General features: G+C 33.9%; 2 long non-coding RNA genes across 2 annotated transcripts; both read right to left on the reverse strand.

Annotated features, from left to right (window-relative positions):
- Positions 1-579: 579 nt before the first annotated feature.
- LOC128636060 (uncharacterized) lies at positions 580-1,547 on the reverse strand. Its single transcript, XR_008398651.1, has 3 exons — positions 1,432-1,547; positions 1,189-1,304; positions 580-1,068 (listed from the first exon to the last, which is right to left on the reverse strand). It is a non-coding gene; the product is annotated as an uncharacterized LOC128636060 (long non-coding RNA).
- A 2,867-nt stretch (positions 1,548-4,414) lies between these two features.
- LOC128636061 (uncharacterized) lies at positions 4,415-4,833 on the reverse strand. Its single transcript, XR_008398652.1, has 3 exons — positions 4,767-4,833; positions 4,552-4,667; positions 4,415-4,435 (listed from the first exon to the last, which is right to left on the reverse strand). It is a non-coding gene; the product is annotated as an uncharacterized LOC128636061 (long non-coding RNA).
- Between the last annotated feature and the right edge of the window lie 17,681 nt (positions 4,834-22,514).

A 22,514-nucleotide genomic window follows, 5' to 3' on the forward strand; every position in this document is an offset into this window, starting at 1 on the left:
TCAAATGTTCTTCATTTTCTTGGTATGTTTATTTTAAATTACAACAATGTAAGTTTAGATGCCGGCTAATTTTTGGTGAACAACCTGGGTTGTTCTTGCCGATTGGTGGACAAATTCATCCACCAATTGAAAAGTGCTGTCCACAGGTATGAACCAAAAAAAAAAGTTTAGATACTTTATTTTCCAAAAAAAGATAGCAAGAGAACAAAGACAAATAAGAAATTGAATCACGAAAGAAAAAATTTGTGTTCAGTGTCCCTTTAACACTATCAAATTTCGAGTTGTGAATTATAAATTTTGAACAATACTTTAATAGCAATAATAATATACATCTTAATTTTTTTTTCAACAATAAAGTTGTTTCATCAAAAAAGTTTATTCTTTATTGTCTTATTTTTTCGAATAAAATAAGTGTTTTTATTTGTGTTAGCTATTTGATTTATTTATATGACCCTCATAGTTATCATAACTGAAATAATAGAGAAAATAAAGATATACAACTGGTCTTAGTATTTATATATTATTTTATTTTTAATAATCAATAAACACTTGAAACAATTCTCCACAATCCTCCCCACAACACCAATAATTGGCATGAATAATTATTTTTATATAGAGATGGAAGAATATTGTCAGCAGCAGCAGTAAGCAGCATTTTTCGAAAAATACAGAAACTGATTTGTTTTCAGCTCAGTTCCATCAGCAGTCTGTAGATTAATTTGTAGTCCATAAACAAAGCATTTGTAATTGTTGCTCTTAAATTTGTAAATAAACAGTCAAACAAAGGCCAGATTTAGCAAATCTGAAAGTATCTTCCCGTTTCTAGCACAACTCCAGCAGTACAGAAATGAAGCATTTGTAGACTAGTTGGTGCTCCTTAATTTTGTAAATACACAGACAAACAAAGGCCAGACTTAGAAATCAGAAAGGATCCTGTTCTCAGCACAACTCCAGCAGTACAGAAACGAAAACTCCAGCAGTACAGAAACGAAGCACTTGTAGTCAGTGCTCCTCAATTTTTTAAATACACAGACAAACAAAGCACAGACTTATAAATCAGAAAGGAACCTGTATAATAAAGAAAAACAGAGATTCATTAAGTAAACAGTACAAATAACACATGCAAACCTATCTAAAACAAAGCAACTGCATTTAAGGGGTGTACAATACTAATAACTATATTATTACCTTTCAGTGATGGAAAATGCCTTTTATAAAATTGTACCAACTCTCAGCAGCAGCAAAAGCAGCAATTATTAAATACACAGTCAAATAAGGGCCGGATTTAGAATTCTGAAAGGATCCTGTATAATAAAGAAAAACACAGAGTGTCATTAAGTAAACAGTACACAAAAAAAAACACATGCAAACCTAGGTAAAAGAAAGCCAATGCATTAAAAGGGTGTGCAATACTAATAACTATATTATTACCTTTCAGAGATGGAAAATGTCTTTGAGAAAATTGTACCAACACTCAGCAGCAGCAGCAGTTATTATTAAAAAAAACAGTCAAATGTGGGCCGGCTTTAGTATTCCGAAAGGATCCTGTATAATAAAGAAAAACACAGAGTTTCATTAAGTAAACAGTACACAAAAATAACACATGCAAACCTAGGTAAAAGAAAGACAATTCATTAAAGGGGTGTGCAATACTAATAACTAAATTATTACCTTTCAGAGATGGAAAATGCCTTTTATAAAATTGTACCAACTCTCAGCAGCAGGAAAAGCAGCAATTATTAAATACACAGTCAAATAAGGGTCGGCTTTAGAATTCTGAAAGGATCCTGTATAATAAAGAAAAACACAGTTTCATTAAGTAAACAGTAGACAAAAATAACACATGCAAACCTAGGTATAAGAAAGACAATTCATTAAAGGGGTGTGCAATACTAATAACTAAATTATTACCTTTCAGAGATGGAAAATGCCTTTTATAAAATTGTACCAACTCTCAGCAGCAGGAAAAGCAGCAATTATTAAATACACAGTCAAATAAGGGTCGGCTTTAGAATTCTGAAAGGATCCTGTATAATAAAGAAAAACACAGAGTTTCATTAAGTAAACAGTAGACAAAAATAACACATGCAAACCTAGGTATTAGAAAGACAATTCATTAAAGGGGTGTGCAATACTAATAACTAAATTATTACCTTTCAGAGATGGAAAATGCCTTTTATAAAATTGTACCAACTCTCAGCAGCAGGAAAAGCAGCAATTATTAAATACACAGTCAAATAAGGGTCGGCTTTAGAATTCTGAAAGGATACTGTATAATAAAGAAAAACACAGAGTTTCATTAAGTAAACAGTACACAAAAATAACACATGCAAACCTAGGTATAAGAAAGACAATTCATTAAAGGGGTGTGCAATACTAATAACTAAATTATTACCTTTCAGAGATGGAAAATGCCTTTTATAAAATTGTACCAACTCTCAGCAGCAGGAAAAGCAGCAATTATTAAATACACAGTCAAATAAGGGTCGGCTTTAGAATTCTGAAAGGATCCTGTATAATAAAGAAAAACACAGAGTTTCATTAAGTAAACAGTACACAAAAATAACACATGAAAACCTAGGTAAAAGAAAGACAATTCATTAAAGGTGGTGTCCAATACTAATAAAAATATTATTACCTTTTAGAGATGGAAAATGCCTTTTATAAAATAGTACCAACTCTCAGCAGCAGGAAAAGCAGCAATTATTAAATACACAGTCAAATAAGGGTCGGCTTTAGAATTCTGAAAGGATCCTGTATAATAAAGAAAAACACAGAGTTTCATTAAGTAAACAGTAGACAAAAATAACACATGCAAACCTAGGTATAAGAAAGACAATTCATTAAAGGGGTGTGCAATACTAATAACTAAATTATTACCTTTCAGAGATGGAAAATGCCTTTTATAAAATTGTACCAACTCTCAGCAGCAGGAAAAGCAGCAATTATTAAATACACAGTCAAATAAGGGTCGGCTTTAGAATTCTGAAAGGATCCTGTATAATAAAGAAAAACAGAGTTTCATTAAGTAAACAGTACACAAAAATAACACATGCAAACCTAGGTATAAGAAAGACAATTCATTAAAGGGGTGTGCAATACTAATAACTAAATTATTACCTTTCAGAGATGGAAAATGCCTTTTATAAAATTGTACCAACTCTCAGCAGCAGGAAAAGCAGCAATTATTAAATACACAGTCAAATAAGGGTCGGCTTTAGAATTCTGAAAGGATCCTGTATAATAAAGAAAAACACAGAGTTTCATTAAGTAAACAGTAGACAAAAATAACACATGCAAACCTAGGTATAAGAAAGACAATTCATTAAAGGGGCGTGCAATACTAATAACTAAATTATTACCTTTCAGAGATGGAAAATGCCTTTTATAAAATTGTACCAACTCTCAGCAGCAGGAAAAGCAGCAATTATTAAATACACAGTCAAATAAGGGTCGGCTTTAGAATTCTGAAAGGATCCTGTATAATAAAGAAAAACAGAGTTTCATTAAGTAAACAGTACACAAAAATAACACATGCAAACCTAGGTATAAGAAAGACAATTCATTAAAGGGGTGTGCAATACTAATAACTAAATTATTACCTTTCAGAGATGGAAAATGCCTTTTATAAAATTGTACCAACTCTCAGCAGCAGCAAAAGCAGCAATTATTAAATACACAGTCAAATAAGGGTCGGCTTTAGAATTCTGAAAGGATCCTGTATAATAAAGAAAAACACAGAGTTTCATTAAGTAAACAGTAGACAAAAATAACACATGCAAACCTAGGTATAAGAAAGACAATTCATTAAAGGGGTGTGCAATACTAATAACTAAATTATTACCTTTCAGAGATGGAAAATGCCTTTTATAAAATTGTACCAACTCTCAGCAGCAGGAAAAGCAGCAATTATTAAATACACAGTCAAATAAGGGTCGGCTTTAGAATTCTGAAAGGATCCTGTATAATAAAGAAAAACACAGAGTTTCATTAAGTAAACAGTAGACAAAAATAACACATGCAAACCTAGGTAAAAGAAAGCCAATGCATTAAAGGGGTATGCAATAGTAATAACTATATTATTACCTTTCAGAGATGGAAAATGCCTTTTAGTAAAATGAAACAACTCTCAGCAGCAGCAAAAGCAGCAATTATTAAATACACAGTCAAATAAGGGCCAGCTTTAGTATTCTGAAAGGATCCTGTATAATAAAGAAAAACACAGATTCATTAAGTAAATAGTACACAAAAATAACACATGCAAACCTATGTAAAAGAAAGCCAATGTATTAAAGGGGTATGCAATAATAATAACTATATACCTATCAGAGATGGAGAATGCCTTTTAGAAAATTGTACCAACTCGCAACAGCAGCAACTGAAGTTATTAAATACACAGTCAAATAAGAGACGGCTTTAGAATTCTGAATGGATCCTGTATAAAAAAGAAAAACAGAATAATTAAGTTAACAATACACAAAAATAACATAAAAAACTTAGTAAAAGAAAGTCAATGAATTAAAGGGGTATGCAATACTAATAACTATATACCTTTCAGAGATGGAAAATTCCTTTGAGAAAATTGTACCAACTCTCAACAGCAACAGCAGTTATTAAATACACAGTCAAATAAGGGCCAGGCCCGGCATTAGAATTCTGAAAGGATCCTGTATAATATCAAAAAATAAAACAGGTTATTTAAGTAAATAAAACAGTAGACAAAAAAAAATTTAAAAGTTAAATTAGATTTATAACCACATTCCTACCTTAGAGAGCTTGTGGAGCATTCAGCAGGAGAAGTCCTCTTCTTTAAAGAAACCCTTTGTTTTGCGCCATTTTTTTAAAAATATTCGCAAGGTGATGATGGTAGATTTTTCATGTTCTTTTTTTTACAAAAGAAATACTATAATTTGCAGAAATAGCAGCAGCACTAGCAACATCAACTGTAGATTATGAATGCTAAATATCATATAACATTAAATTCTAGTAGTACAAGACACTGTTTATCTGATTCGAAATCCAGCAGCAGTAGCAGTAGGTAGCGGTAGGACAGCCGAGGAAGCAGTAAAAGGACATAAAAAATAAAAATGATCTTTTATACTTTGATTTTTAAAAAATTATTTTTATATTTTATATCCTTTTAAAAAAAAATTTTTGGTGAGGTTTACATATTTGTATCCACCGCAAACACAATTGGTCTTTGTTCTGAGGGATCATCGTCGTCTGTATCACTGCTGCCGGTAGTGTTTTGTCTGATAGCCTCCAACTGATGTTGTTCTGGTATCCAGTGTTGATTCATTTTGAGAAATGTTAAACGGTCAACATTTACACTAGAAAGTCTATTTCGATGATCAGTCACAACACTACCAGCAGCACTAAACACACGCTCTGACTGAACACTCGTCGGGGGACAACTTAAATATTGAAAGGCAATATGTGACAATTCAGGCCATAATATTTTTTTGGATTTCCAGTAACTCAATGGGTCAGAACGAGGCTCGATAAAAGTGTTATCCAACATATATGCAGTTACCATTTGCACTGCAGAACACTGATTGTCTTCATGTAATCTTGCATCTTGACCTGTAGCCATAATGCCATATTTGCCAAAAAGACCCCACAATGAGTTAGTGGAATTACCGCCGCACACTGAATTGTCAGATATTGAGTCAGACTCAGAACTGTTACAATCTGGGAAAGAAGTCCGACCACTACCAGTGCAACTGCTGCTAGACTGATTTGTAGAGTTGTTTGAGTTTGCTCGCCGATTAATTTCAATTTCTTGCTTTACTTTGTAGATGAGTACTCCCTTGCATCTCTCAACCGTATGTTCTTTTCCATCAACAAAATTATACATCTGACCTTTAAAACGTGGGTCCAACAGAGTAGCAAGAAGGTACTCATCTCTTTTTTTGATGGAGATGATCCTTGGATCTTTCAACAAACAGAAAATTAATTTTCTTCCAAGCTGAGCAAGATCAAACAACTCTATATCATTCTCATCTTCAGCAGAATCAGATAAACAGTTATCTTGCACTTGATGCAAGGAACTCAGTCTAGTTTCAAGAAGCGAAATTAATGGAAGGACCTGACTAAGGCTTGCATCTTGTTCACTTACCATTAATGTTGCCTCTTTAAACGGCTGAAGAACCTTGCACACATCACTCATAAGATGCCACTGTGCCGAAGTCAAATGGACTCCATCTAATGTTTTTCTTAAAGTCATAAGGTATTCAATTATTGCCTTTCGTTGTTCATAAAGGCGTTGAAGCATGTCAAACGTGCTATTCCATCGCGTAGAAACATCAATTATGAGTTGATGGCGTGGCAAATTATTGTTTTCTTGTAATGTTAGTAACGAATTTTGGGCATGGTAGGAACGGTGGAAATGCAAGCATATCTTTCGTGAAGCATTCAACATGTCATGAATATGTGTTGAATCTGAAAGAAATTTGTTAACAACCAAATTTAATATATGTGCAAAACAAGGCACATGTATCATTTGTCCATTCTTGAGTGCACAAACAATGTTAGAGCCATTGTCTGAAGACACAAAACCAACCGTGAGGCTGCGTGGCAAAAACCAATCATTTATTACTTCATTCAGCTTATCAAGAATATTAGCTGCATTGTGATTCTTTCGTTCAAAACTATTCATGCACAGTGTTGCATGCTTACGATAAGATATGCGTCGCATTGGCCTTGAGGAAACATACTCATTAGAGTCATTACTTACGGCAAATGATACCCAATGTGCAGTCACAGTCATATAGTCTGCACCCTGTGGACTTGTCCACATGTCAGTTGTAATATGAACTTTGTTACACTCTGACATTTCTAATTGTTTGCCAACATTTTGTAAAACAATTTTATGAATTTCTGGAACACCTTTTCGTGAAAAATAATGACGACTCGGGATTTGCCAACGGGGAACCACTGATTGCATTAATTCCCGAAAGCCTTGACCTTCAACAAATTTAAAAGGAAGCATATCGATTGCAAGCATTTTTGCAACTTTAAAATTAATTTGGCAAACGCGTTCATGGTTTGGGGGATATTTTTTACCACTCTCAAAAGCAACTTGTAAAGTACTCTGTCGCTTAGACACTGCTGTACTCCCAGAACTTGGCACTAAATTTGATAAAAGTTGATTGCTGCTGCTGCATGAACTTCTACTGGTGTTATTAAAGCCATCATCATTGGCAGTAGGTGGTAGCATAACATTAGTATTTCTTTCTGTGGATAAAGCAAGATTTTTATTTAAATATCTGTCCCATATCACTTTATGTCTACTATTCATATGAGACCGCAAGGAAGTGGTTCCCAAATTACTTCCTGCTTTTCCTCAACTTATTTTTTTATTACATATTTTACATGTTGCTTTACTTTGATCTAGTTTATCGACAGAATAAAAATTCCAAACTACACTACCACCTACTGCACTACTACGTGACCTGGGAGTCATAATGGATGATGATGATGGAATTTCCATTACAGCAGCGCCAGCTGCTCTTATTTCACAAGTTGCAACTTGTGGTGGTGTAGCATCTAGTGGTTCAATTGTGGGAATTTTTCTTTGTTTGGCCCCGTTGGCAGCATTAGAATGAATTCTATCTGACTGTGACTGCAACATTGGTGACTCTTTGGATGGAATAGCACGTTTGAGATGCTTTTGGAACAGTGGATACGTAGAAGTGATGGTGCAAGGTGGATTTGGTTCCTCAATGATACTACAATCTGAATCATCAGAATCACAATCGAGATTTGGAGTATACACAGATCCTTCAGATATAAAATCTTCAAATTCAAATTCAGAATTATTTTCATTTTCTACAGAGATGCTGCTACTGCTGCTGCTATTCCTTCCGGAAGTTTCCATAGTTATTTCAAGATCAACTCCATTATCACCTGCTGGTTCTCTGGGTAATTCATTAATAGAAGTGGATTTTTCTAATGCTGCTTCCTGCAAGCACTGCTGCTCTGCATGTTCAGATCCAATTGGGGGATTTTTTTTCTTAAAAAATGCATGAATTGCCATTCTTTGACGACCACTGCGTGTGGTTCCGGACACTTTGTTTTCTTTAACTACTTCAACTGCATCATTATTGGTCTCCATTTGCTTTTGCTGCTGTTGACTGCTGCTGCTGGAAGCTGAAATCATTCTTCTTGCAACTTTTTTTGGCATCTTGGTAGATTCCAATTAAAGAAGACACTGCTTTAATTTTATTGAATAATAAAATTTGATGAGTAACAAAATGCTATTGCACGTCTGTGTCGTTATTTCTTGCTGCTACTGCTGCTGCTGTATAAATCTTCTCACTCTATAATTAACAATGATTTAACTTAGGATAAAACATACATATACACCCAAATAATACATATATATATAATACATATAACATTACATATATGTCTAGTATGCAAACCAAAGTTAATAGAAATGTATTACATTTTTGTATAGTCTACTGACTATGTGATTTTGAATGTTCTTGATTGACAAAGCAGATTAGAACTATATAGTTGGTAAAACTTGTAGTGTAGTATACGTGAGTGTGTGTGTATGTATGTGAGTGAGTGTGTGTGTGTATGAGTGTGTGTGTGTGGTTGTATGAGTCTGTGTATGAGATTGTGTGTGTATGAGAGAGTGTGTGTATGAGAGTATGTGTGTATGGGATTGTGTGTGTATGGGATTGTGTGTGTATGAGTGCGTGTGTGCGAGAGTATGTGTGTGCATGAGATTCTGTGTGTGTGTTGTATCAGTGTTTGTGTATTAGAGTGTGTGTGTGTGTAAGAGTGTGTGTGTATGAGAGTATGTATGTATGAGTGTGTCTGAAAGTGTGTGTGTATGAGAGTGTGTGTATGAGATTGTGTGTGTGTATGAGAATGTGTGTGTATGACTGTGTGTGCGTGTGTACGTGTACTTATGCAATTTTAATAAATACATTACAAGCGTGGAGGGGTCTCATTTCAAACATTTAGCCAAATGGGAGACGAACTGTCTTAGACTTTGATAACTAAGATAAAAAATTTGAATTCTAATTTTAATTAGAAATAAAACCATCTTATCTATTATAGTTAGTAATGGAATGGTGTTAAAATTCGAATTTTAACACTTCTAGTATTAACTATAATAGCTAAGATGTGTTAATTTCGAATTAAAATTCGAATTTTAACACCACTAGTAACCATTATAGATAAGATGTGCTAATTTAGAATTAAAATTCAAATTCGAATTTTACATCTTTGCTATTGTTTTAAATTCGCAATTAACATAATGATACATACAATTCGAAAATAAAACAATAACTATAATAAAGATGTAAAATTCGAATTCGAAATGAACATATGTATTATAGTTAATAGTGTTGTTAAAATTCGAATTTTAATTCGAAATCAACACCTCTATCATTTAATAGTTATACTATGTGATGGAGGTGTTGGTTTCGAATTAAAATTCGAATATTAACACTACTTGTAACTATAATAGATAAGTTATGCTAATTTAGAATTAAAATTCGAATTTTACATCTTTGCGATAGTTTTAAATTCGAAATTAAAATAATGTTACATACAATTCGAAAATAAAACAATAAGTATAATAAATATATAAAATTCGAATTCGAAATGAATATATGTATTATAGTTAATAATGCTGTTAAAATTCGAATTTTAATTCGAAATCAACACTTCTATCATTTAATAGTTATAGAAAGTAAAGGAAGGGTTGATTTCGAATTAAAATTCGAATATTAACAGTACTTGTAACTATAATAGATAAGATGTGCTAATTTCGAATTAAAATTCGAATTCGAATTTTACAACTTTGCAATAGTTTGAAATTCGAAATTAACATAATGTTACATACAATTCGAAAATAAAACAATAAGTATAATAAATAGGTAAAATTTGAATTCGAAATGAACATATCTATTATACTTCTATCATTTAATAGTTTTAGAAAGTAAAGGAAGGGTTGATTTCGAATTAAAATTCGAATATTAACAGTACTTGTAACTATAATAGATAAGATGTGCTAATTTTGAATTAAAATTCGAATTCGAATTTTACAACTTTGCAATAGTTTGAAATTCGAAATTAACATAATGTTACATACAATTCGAAAATAAAACAATAAGTATAATAAATAGGTAAAATTCGAATTCGAAATGAACATATCTATTATAGTTAATAGTGCTGTTAAAATTCGAATTTTAATTCGAAATCAACACTTCTATCATTTAATAGTTATAGAAAGTAAAGGAAGTGTTGATTTCGAATTAAAATTCGAATATTAACAGTACATGTAACTATAATAGATAAGATGTGCTAATTTCGAAATAAAATTCGAATTCGAATTTTACATCTTTGCAATAGTTTTAAATTCGAAATTAACATAATGTTACATACAATTCGAAACTAAAACAATAACTATAACAAAGATGTAAAATTCAAATTCGAAATGAATATATGTATTATAGTTAATAGTGTTGTTAAAATTCGAATTTTAATTCGAAATCAACACCTCTATCATTTAATTGTTAGATTAAGTGATGGAGGTGTTGGTTTCAAATTAAAATTCGAATTTTAACAGCACAAGTAACTATAATAGATAAGATGTGTTAATTTCGAATTAAAATTCGAATTCAAATTTTACACTATCCTTATTGTTTTAAATTCGAAATTAACACAATACATACAATTCGAAAATAAAACATAACTATAACAAATATGTAAAATTCAAATTCGAAATGAACATATCTATTATAGTTAATAGTTGTGTTAAAATTCGATTTTTAATTCGAAATCAACACCTCTATCACTTAATAGTTAGATTAAGGGATGGAAGTGTTGGTTTCGAATTAAAAATCGAATTTTAACAGCACTAGTAGCTATAATAGATAAGTTGTGTTAATTTCGAATAAAATTTCGATTTTTACATCTTTGCTATAGTTTTAAATTAGAAAATAATACAATAATACATACAATTCGAAAATAAAACAATAACTATAACAAATATGTAAAATTCGAAATTAACATATCTATTATAGTTAATAGTTGTGTTAAAATTCGAATTTTAATTCGAAATCAAGACCTCTATCACTTCATATAGTCATATAAAGTGATATGTGTTGATTTCGATTTTAAATTCGAATTTTAACACCTTTAGTAATTAATAATAGAGAAGATAGTTCATTTAGAATTAAAACTCGAATTTTACATCTTTAATAGTTAATAATTCGAAATTAACACAATAATAACTGAAATTCGAAATTTAAAAAATTAAACACATCTATCACTTCATATAAATACTATATTGGCCTTAAATTCGAAATGAACTCCATAACTATAAAAGATATAACATTTGAAAATAACACCATCATAACTTTATTAAAGGGACATGAAACCCACATTTTTTCTTTCATGATTCAGAAAGAGCATGTGATTTTAAACTACTTTATAATTACTTCTATGGTCTAATTTGCTTCATTCTCTTGATATCCTTTGCTGAAAAGTATATCTAGATAGCATCTGTAGCTGCTGATTGGTTGCTGCACATAGATGCTTCGTGTGATTGGTTCACCCATGTGCATTACTATATCTTCAAAAAAGATATCTAAAGAATGAAGCAAATTAGCTAATAGAAGGAAATTGGAATGTTGTTTAAAACTTGGAATTTCAAATAGAAAAAAATACAATACAATACAATCTACATAGGTAAATATAGCACTACAGCATTATCAACTCATCAAAATGCAAAGCCAAAAAAATGCATACCATTTTAAAAAAAAAATGAAAAAATCCAATTAAAAAAAAATAAATATATTAAAATAAGCTTTTTACATTACAGTACCTAATTATACATATCAGAGTTCAAAAATCTCAAATAAAATTGAGTATATATACAATACATATAAATTAGAACCTAGTCAGCATCACTGGCTGCCAAATTGCAAATTTGCCCAATTCCATACTACAACACAGGACTAGCAGGCAGCACAGTAAAAAAGAAACAACACTACATTACAACAATTACAACATCTCTATGATGAACAATACATCAGTACTTCTCAACCACAGTCCTCAAGTTAACCTAGGCTAGTAGTAAGCTATCTTTATAACGTCTTAAAAGGATTGTCTGTCTAGTCAAAATTAAAGTTTGCTGATTCAGACAGAGGCAGAGCATGCAATTTTAAGCAACTTTCAATTTTACTCCTATTATCAATGTTTCTCAATTCTCTTGGTAAAAGTGAAAGAAATATCTGAATCATGAAAAAAAAAAAAAAATCTGTTTCATATCACTTTAACTGGAGCACAGGTTAAATAATCAGTAACCATGTTAACTAAATTGGCCCTCACCTTAGGTACTGATTATTTCACCAGTGCTCTAGTTAAGACAGCATGAAAATATGGGCTGTATTTTGCCTATAAAAATAAATAGACCGCATATTACCTCCACAAATATTGATGAAATTGATTGAAGATGAAGATAACAAATGAGTCTTCTCACGGCGTGCAGTCCACCCTCCACAGTTGTGTAATGTGTCCACACAAAATTCCAAAAAAAGATGCCACAGGAGCAAATAGATAATAGTATATAGAAAAAAATTGGTATCCAAATAATCCAACACGAGTACACGACCACAAAACCAGTACGTCCTTCTCCAAAACTAAACCTTTCAAATGAAATGTTAAGAGCTACATCTATTTATAACATTTACATATGGGAGGGAATAACTTGATTTAAATATTTAAATTCGAATATTAAATAATTCGAATTCGAATATTACATTTAAAAATACAATTTTAGTTAAGAAATACAATTTCGAAATTAAAATCAAATTCGAAAATTTCGAATATTTATAATATAATAGCATTATTATAACAAATTCGAATTTGAATAGTACATTAGAAAAGCAAATACTATTTCGAAATTTAAATCGAATTTGAATATCTCATTACAAATAGTATATAATATATTCAATCGAATTCGAATATAACATTTCGAATTAGAATATGATATATCTCATCGAATTTGATTAGAATCGAATTCGAATATTATATTTCGAATTCGAATGTGAAATATAGTTTTCGAATTCTAATATAATATTCGAATTTGAATAGAATAGAATTCGAATATTATATATCGAATTCGAATGTGAAATATAGATTTCGAATTCGAATATAATATTATCCAAAATAAAACATTCTATTAATAAGAACGAATATTTTCGAATGTAAGCGAAAAATTCGAAAACGAACATTCGAAAATCGAATGTTAGAATGTTAACTAAACATTCAAAATTCGGTTCGAACGAACGAATATCGGAAAATTCGTTTTAAAATTCGAATGTTTAGAAACATTCGCCCATCCCTACTTGAAAAGCAATCTCCCCTTAAATTTCATGAGGGACTTATCAATGCAAATATCCTGGCTAGAGATGCAACTTTATTAAAATTTTTGAGACAGATGGTTTAATAGGGGCCTTATTTTATATAACCTGTCACATAAGGGGTCATTTCTGGGGTGGGGGGCACTGGGCATTATCATTAAAATGGAGAAACAGCAGTAACTGTTCATATATATCCCTCTTCATAGTCCCCGGAAAAAGAGGGGTAGCCAGGATGGTGTTCTGGCTCCAGTAAGAACATATGATGGGTTTCTTCACAATCCCCATTACTAAATCTAGGGCCAAAATCTTTTTAATCTCAGATATGTCAGTGGGGTGACAGGTATATTTTCTGACATTCTGAGATTGTGGATTCTCTGACAGATACTGGTTTGCATATAAATGTGTTTGAGCAACTATATGCTCAAACATGGTATCTGTCAGAATCAGGGAGAGATAGTTTATTAACTCACATACTGGAACATCAGTTTTGATGCCAGGAGTCTCTGTAAATGGTTGTATTTCAGGGGGAGTTAAATTTGGGGGTAGCCAATTTTGATAATTTATTCAACGTCTCCTTTTAGGTGGAGGGTAGGGAGCTCCAGCATTAGATGCATCACTCAGGGGCTCAATATCTTTTGCCGTAACGGTTACGCTGTCAGATAATGTAGGGAGGGTTTCACTCCTTTAATCTTCAGCAAAAATGGTGTAAGCCTCTTTATTTCTAACACCAATTCCCACTTCACCACCACCAATTACCACTTCACTTGCCCCAAAATACAACTTCACCACCCCAATTACCACCTCCCAATTACCACCCACCCTATTCCCTCAGATTTTTTTTTTAATATAAGCTAAATAGAAAATAAGGAAATTACTTGGAAGGACGGTGATTGGGAACAGCAGGAAAGGGGTTAACAGTAACTAAAGATCCCCACAAATAAACCCCAATACTTTTTTAAGCAGTACTGATCAAAGCCCTAAACAGGCTGATCACAGTGCTAACAGGCTTATCACAGTAGCAGCTCTGTCATAAGCAGCAAAAAATATATATTTTTAAATATATATATACTATATATACACGCTGATCTGCCTCTCCCTTAGATCCCACTCATTGGCTGTTACAGTGTTGCAGGGGATGATCAATACACCTCCTGCATGCTAATGACTGAGGTGCTAGACACGTCCCCCAACAGGATCCAGCACTCAGTAGGCAATGGAGGGGGAACCGGACACAGAAACCATTAGGACGTTCTAAAGCCCGGCACGGTTAGGACGGCATAGAACGTCCTAACGGCATTAAAAGCTTAAGACATATAAGTTATGTTATTTTTATGTTTATGTTATGAAGATGTGTTTTCAATATTTTGGGTAACAAGTTTTTAAAATGTTTTGTTTAATATAACACACATTTGTCAATCTTTATTATCTGTTATTTTTGGAAATGTCTGAAAATTACTGTTTTTATCCAATTAATCATAAAAAAAGATATAAAACATTTTTATGTATAATCTGTTGTGTTGTTTTAAAAGAAAATCCTTTACTTTTTTACTAGTGTATACATAAAAAATGAAGTTATCTACTACATAGGGTTGGGTATGAACATGTGACATTTCATCTTAACATCAGTTACACAAAAGGGACTGTCAGGCAATGGGAAACAAGTAATATAATACATATGAAGGACAAAGGTAATGTAAATTTACAAAGATGTTGATATGTTCCTTGGAAATACTCATATTTGAAATTGGGCTCCATGTATTAAGCAGCGAAAGCTGCTCTGAAGCCCTTGCTTCCCGCAAATTAAACTGCTGCTTCTTACACTCTATGCCACCTCTGAGGTGGTGAGGAAAAATCACAGAGAACCCACTCACTCTCGGTGATTGAAAATCCCTTCCCTTTGTTGCTTTTTACACACTCACTTAAGCATGTAATGATACATAAGGGCAGCGTATACTGTTAGTCCGCTGCCCGTATCGAGCAAAGGCGAGTGGACAACTTCTCGAGTTGAGAAGCTTGTCCTCTCGACCTTTAGAACAAGGGGACCATTATCTCAAACCTGTTGATTATCAATTATCAAGTGTCTTTGGCTCTTGAATTTAATTTGTCTATTTTGCTGACAATGTTTAGTTGATAACTTGTTGTCAGAAGGATTGTAATCACTTAAACTGATGTTGTCCAGGCATTTTATTATTTTATAATTTTATAATTTTATATAACGGCTACCTATAGTTATTATTCCCTTATTTTCAACCTTTCAACCCCATTTTCTTAAATTTGTGTTGCTGGTGATCTGCTCAAATGTATGAAGACTTTAAGACTTATATACATACTGTACTCTATTCAAACCTTACAGTCATCACTCTCTTCTATGTTACATTTTTTCTCTTTATTCAGAAAAAAAGACAGTGAAATTTAGAAGATATGGGCTGTGCCTGATATTTGTTGGGTATTAGTCATTATTTGAATTTATGGTATTTGATTAATGATTACATTATACATCCGTTGTATTAAATATTTCCACTTTTTTTGGAACACAAAAAAACATTTTGTTATTCATGGAGGGAAAGCCTCTCCGGCTGTGGGGTCGATCCGATATAGATCGTAGTTTGCGGCGCAAGCGAGGGAACCCGCGTCGCCCGCAGTTTAAGCTTGCAACTCGAGCTATCCCATATATGTCGCCGTCAGATGCTAACGTGCCGTAAGTCTGATAAACCAGCGATGTCCTGAAATCTGCGCAAGTACAAATTTCTGGCGTAACTTGCGGCACGTTAGAAACTGCCGGCGCCTACAAAACCTGACTAAAGTCTAAATTACCCGCACTGTCTAACACGCCTCCCTAACATAGCACGACACGTCTAACACGCCTCCCTAACATAGCCCGACACGTCTAACCCTCTATCCGCTATCCCCCCTCACTAGCCTAACAATAAAATATGTATTAACCCCTAAACCGCCGCTCCCGGAGCCCGCCGCTACCTAATAAAGTTATTAACCCCTAAACCGCCGCCAGCTATATTAAATCCATAACCCCCTAAAGTGAGCCCCTAACACTGCCGCCATCTACCTTACCTACCCCCTAAAGTGAGCCCCTACCCCGCCGCTATCTATTTTAAAATGATTAACCCCTAATCTAATCCCCCTACCCAGCCGCCATCTATATTAAATTATTTAACCCCTAAAATACTAAACTATCCCTACCACTAACCCTAAGTCTAACCCTACAAATAGCCCTGAAAAGGGCTTTTTGCGTGGCATTGCCCCAAAGTAACAGCTCTTTTGCCAGCCCTTAAAAGGGCTTTTTGCGAGGCATTGCCCCAAAGTAACAGCTCTTTTGCCAGCCCTTAAAAGGGCTTTTGGCAGGGCTTTGTCACAAAGTAAACTGCTCTTTTGCCTACAATCTACATCCCCCTACACCACGGCCACCTATAATAAATGTATTAACCCCTAATCTAATCCCCCTACACCGCCGCCAGCTATATTAACTATATTAACCCTAATTAGGGTTAATATAGTTAATATAGTTATTATATTATATATATTAACTATATTTACCCTAATTATATTAGGGTTAATATAGTTAATATCGTTATTATATTATATATATATTAAGTATAATAACCCTATCTAACTCTAACATCCTAACTAAACTCTTATTAAAATAAATCTAATATTAATATTATTAATTAAAATATTCCTATTTAAATCTAAATACTTACCTATAAAATAAACCCTAAGATAGCTACAATATAATTAATAATTACATTATAGCTATGTTAGGGTTTATATTTATTTTACAGGTAAATTGTAAATTATTTTAACTAGGTATAATAGCTATTAAATAGTTATTAACTATTTAATAGCTACCTAGTTAAAATAATTACCCAATTACCTGTAAAATAAATCCTAACCTAAGTTACAAATACACCTACACTATCAATAAATTAAATAAACTACAAATATCTATCTAAAAATACAATTAAATAAACTAAACTAAATTACAAAAAAAACAAACACTAAATTACAAAAAATAAAAAAAAGATTAAAAGATTTTTAAGCTAATTACACCTATTCTAAGCCCCCTAATAAAATAATAAAGCCCCCCAAAATAAAAAAAAATTCCCTACCCTATTCTAAATTAAAAAAAGTTCAAAGCTCTTTTACCTTACCAGCCCTTAAAAGGGCCTTTTGTGGGGGCATGCCCCAAAGAAAACTGCTCTTTTGCCTGAAAAAAAAACACAATACCACCCCCCAACATTACAACCCACCACCCACATACCCCTAATCTAACCCAAATCCCCCTTAAATAAGCCTAACACTAAGCCCCTGAAGATCTCCCTACCTTGTATTCACCCAGCCGGGCCGAACTCCTCATCCAATCCAGGAATTGGCATCGCCAGCTTTTGCGGGTGACGATTTTTATCGGATCGACCCCTTGATGTTTATGCAGTGATGGTGATTATAGAGTTAACGGAAGAATAATGGTGCTGATGGATTATTTTGGGGTTTCTGATATTTAGCCCTTAAATACCTAGAATGATATTGTTTATTTTTATTTTATGAGGTTACTATATTTATATAGAGCATTGTGGCTTCTTCAATAAAGGATACTAAGAGAATGAAGCACATTTGATAATATACGTAAATTGTAAAGTTGTTTAAAATTGTATGTTCTATCTGAATCATAAACGAAAAAAATTTGGGTTTCATGTCCTTTAAACACCTGCTAGTCCCATTGAAAGTATAGTCATGCTATTTATGTATTGAGTAAGTTAAAAATGATTTGGTTAAAGTTCCCCTTTGGTTAATATGCATTTAACTAACAACTTTCAATATGAATTATTGCTTGTGCTAAACAATACAGTTGCCTAGATTATGAGTTTTACGCTATAGAGGGTGCGAAACGAACGCAACAAAAGTTGCGTTATTTCACCCTCCATATCGCTGCCATTACGAGTTTTTGAAAAGCCTCCTTGTGCATTCGATATGGTTGCGTTAAGCTCCATACCGCACAAAATCCAAGGGCTGCTTTGACGTGCTTGTGCACGCTTTCCCCCATAGACATCAAAGGGGAGAAGGTGTTAGAAAATAAACTAACACCTGAAGTGCGGAATGGTGATCGCCATAATGCAACCCCATTGATGTCTATGGGGAAAAAAAGTTACGTTTAAACCTAACACCCTGACATAAACCCCAAGATTAAACACCCCTAATCCGCCGACTCGACACCGCCTACACTGAAATAAAGTTATTAACAACTAATCTGCTGCTCCCGACATTGCCCCACTAATAAAAGTCATTAACCCCTATTCCGTTGCTCCCTGACATCGCCGCCACTAATAAAAGTTATTAACCCTTATTCCGCTGTTCCCCGACAATGCTGCCACCATAATACATGTATTAACCGCTAAACCTCTGGCCTCCCACATCACCGCCACTAAATAAACCTATTAACCCCTAAACTGGCAGCCCCCGCATCTCAAAAAACTAAATTAAACTATTAATCCCTAAACCTAACAACCCCCTACCTTTATATTAAAATTACAATATCCCTATCTTAAAATAAAAAATTAGCTGTGAAATTAAAAAAAAACTTAAGTTTAAACTATAAATTAACCTAACATAACTATTATACTAAAATTAAAATAACTACCAATTAAAAAAACTAAATTACACGTTAAAAAAAATAACACTACTAAAAAAATTAAAAACGAAATGATCAAAAAATAAAAACAATTACACCTAATCTAATAGCCCTATTTGAACAGCCAATAGGATTTCAGTAGCTCTCATCCTATTGGCTGATTTGGATTTCAAGCATCAAATCAGCCAATAGCCAGGATGTCTTCAAGGATGGATCCGCTCCGTACCACCAGGATGAAGATAGAAGACGCTGCCTGGATGAAGACTTCTCGCCACCTGGATGAAGACTTCTCGCCACCTGGATGAGGATGGATGTCCAGACTTCAGAAACTGTGAGTGGATCTGCGCGGGTTAGTGTAAGGTTTTTTTAAAATCTTTTTGGGTGTTTTTTTTTAGATTAGGGTTTCGGGCTTTAGGTAAAAAAGCTGAATGCCCTTTTAAGGGCAATGTAAAAGAGCTGAATGCCCTTTTAAGGGCAATGCCCATACAAATGTCCCTTTCAGGGCAATGGGTAGCTTAGGTTTTTGTTAGAGTTAGGTTTTTATTTTGGGGGGTTGGTTGGGTGGTTGGTTTTACTGTTGGGGGGTCTTTGTATTTATTTCAAGGTAAAAGAGATGATTTCTTTAGGGAAATGCCTTACAAATAGCCCTTTTAAGGGCTATTGGTAGTTTATTGTAGGCTTGGGGTATTTTTTATTTGGGGGGCTTTTTTATTTTTATAGGGCTATTAGATTAGGTGTAATTGTTTTTATTTTTTATCATTTCGTTTGTTATTTTTCGTAATTTAGTGTTTATTATTTTTCGTAATTTAGAATTTTTTATTTTTTGTAATTTTATACTTAAATTTTTTTAATAGTGTTAGTTTTTTTAATGTGTAATTTGTTTTTTTCAATTGGTAGTTATTTTAATTTTATTATAATAGTTTAGTATAATAGTTATGTTAGGTTAATTGTTAGTTTAAACTTTGTTTTTTTAATTTCACAGGTAAGTTTTTTTATTTATTTTAAGATAGGGATATTGTAATTTTAATTTAAAGTTAGGGGGTGATAGTTTTAGTGGTTAATAGTTTAATTTTTTTGTGGCGATGTGGGGGGCCTGGCGGTTTAGGGGTTAATAGGTTTATTTAGTAGTGACAATGGGGGGGACTGGCGGTTTAGTTTTTAATAGGTTGTCGGGAAGCGGCAGAATAGGGGTTAATAACTTTATTATAGTGGCAGGGATGTGGGCGGGTGGCAGATTAGGGGTTAATAACTTTTTAATAGTGTTTGTGATGCAGGAAGGCCTTGGTTTATGGGTTAATAGGTAGTTTATGGGTGTAACACTTTAGTTATGAGTTTTGTGGAACATTTTTTTTTACACAAAATCCATAACTACTGCTCTCAGAAGGCGGTATGAATTGTGTCGGTATAGGCTGTAACGCAAGCATTAGCCTCACCGTACAACCTGTAATACCGGCGCTATGGAAATCCCACACAAAAACATAATTTTTTAGAATGCGGGATGGACGTTGCGTTGCAGGCTAAAATGCTTGCGGTACAGCTATACCGACACAACTCGTAATGGCTGTGTTACTGTTTTTATGCTGAAATTGCCATTTTTCAGCGTTAAAACCGTAACGCACAACTTGTAATCTAGGTGAGTGTGAGTTATCAGTTGTTAGATTAAGCAGAGTATAAAATACTACAGTCTGCAGACTCTCCTTAATCTAACATTTGCTTCTCCGTTGCAGTAACACTCTGAGCATTAGTGAGTATACTAGAAGGTACGTCTCATAGGGTCATCAAGACAGATTATCTCATTAGTCCACAAGGTGGAATTCAATTGGCTGCACAAAGGTAACATGTGATTTTAATGTTTACTGACACATTATGGCAGGGCAGCACACTGCGATCATAGGGAGATACAATTATGGGTGAGGGAGTGTTAGCTACAGCCCCTGAATTAGATATGATATATATTATATGTTTGATGGAACAAAATGTCAGCAGTAGTGTGGATGATTATAATAGATCAATACAGATACTAAAATATTGTAACCTGATGGTGGCCTGATTATTATATTTTTTTTGTGAAGATCCATTAATAACTGTACATAGTTCACAAGATGTTTTTAGATATAGGGCTATGCAAACTCACGTATGCACGCTATTTACATTGGTGCACAATATAACACATTTACATTTTTGATATAACATTGGTATTCTCAAATTTGTTGAAATGGATTTATGTTGTTATTTTGGTTGTTGCCATGACTATTTGTTTTGGCATTTTTTGTGATCGGGGGGGGGCTAATGATGTATTTAAAGTTTGTGTTGGTCTGATGCAGAGGTATGTTTCCCGAAACGTCACTTGATATTAAAGGATTTTATTCATCACTGTCAAGACCAGAGAGTGCTGTTTTTGCAACAATTCTATTGTGTAATGCTCGTGGGATACTCCTCTATCAGATCAAACTCTGCCAGTAGTCTTGTTATCCAGGTGTCGAGCCGGAATGATAGGGAATATACTAGAGCAGAGTAGGTTTACAAAATTAGATAAATGGCACTCACCACAGGCAGGACAGTCCTTGGCGGCAACAGGCAGGAAACCAGAGGCAAACCACTAGGATGGTCAGGCAGTCCAGGGTAAACCACTAGGATGGTCAGGCAGGCAGGGTTCGGCAACAGTAAGGTAGTCCAGGGGTAAACCACTAGGATGGTCAGGCAGGGTTCGGCAACAGTAAGGTAGTCCAGGGGTAAACCACTAGGATGGTCAGGCAGGCAGGGTTTGGCAACAGTGAGGCAATCCAGGGCAGATAGGGGTTAACAGGTAGAGTGGTCAGACAAGCAGAGTTCAGCAGCAGTATCAATCCAGCAGTTAATGGTTAAGAGGCAGAGTGGTTAGACAAGCAAAATTCAGTAGCAGTATCAATCCAGCAGTTAAGGGTTAAAGAGGCAGAGTGGTCAGACAAGCAAAGTTCAGCAACAGTATCAATCCAGCAGTTAAGGGTTAAAGAGGCAGAGTGGTCAGACAAGCAGGGAACAGCAACAAAATAGCAATCCAGCATACGAATCAATAACACCCAGGAGAACAGTAAGTAACACCTATACTTGGGCAGTGATAGGTAGGACTGATGTTACTTACATAGGTGCAGGATTCGCGCCACAGGAGATCCAGACCGGCTTCTGCAGGAGGAAGCGTGCAGTGATGACATCACCGCCGCACAAAGAGAGAAGCCGACTTCCCCCTAGGCAATGAACAGGCAGCAGGCCCAAGCAACAGCTAGAGCGGCTCGACATATTGAACATTTTTTCAGCACCCTGGCAATTAAAATTGAGTTTGTGAGACTACACCTATTTGGAACATTATATATATATATAAAGATCCAGACAGGACAGCACAATCTCACCAGTAGTAGAAATGCCACGGTGCACTGCTGTACAGCATCCAAGTCATCCAAAAATGCAGGCACTCACTGGTCTTTGTAGTAAAATTATAAACTTTA

Source organism: Bombina bombina, chromosome 7 (genome assembly GCF_027579735.1).
Source record: "Bombina bombina isolate aBomBom1 chromosome 7, aBomBom1.pri, whole genome shotgun sequence".
NCBI lineage: Eukaryota > Metazoa > Chordata > Amphibia > Anura > Bombinatoridae > Bombina > Bombina bombina.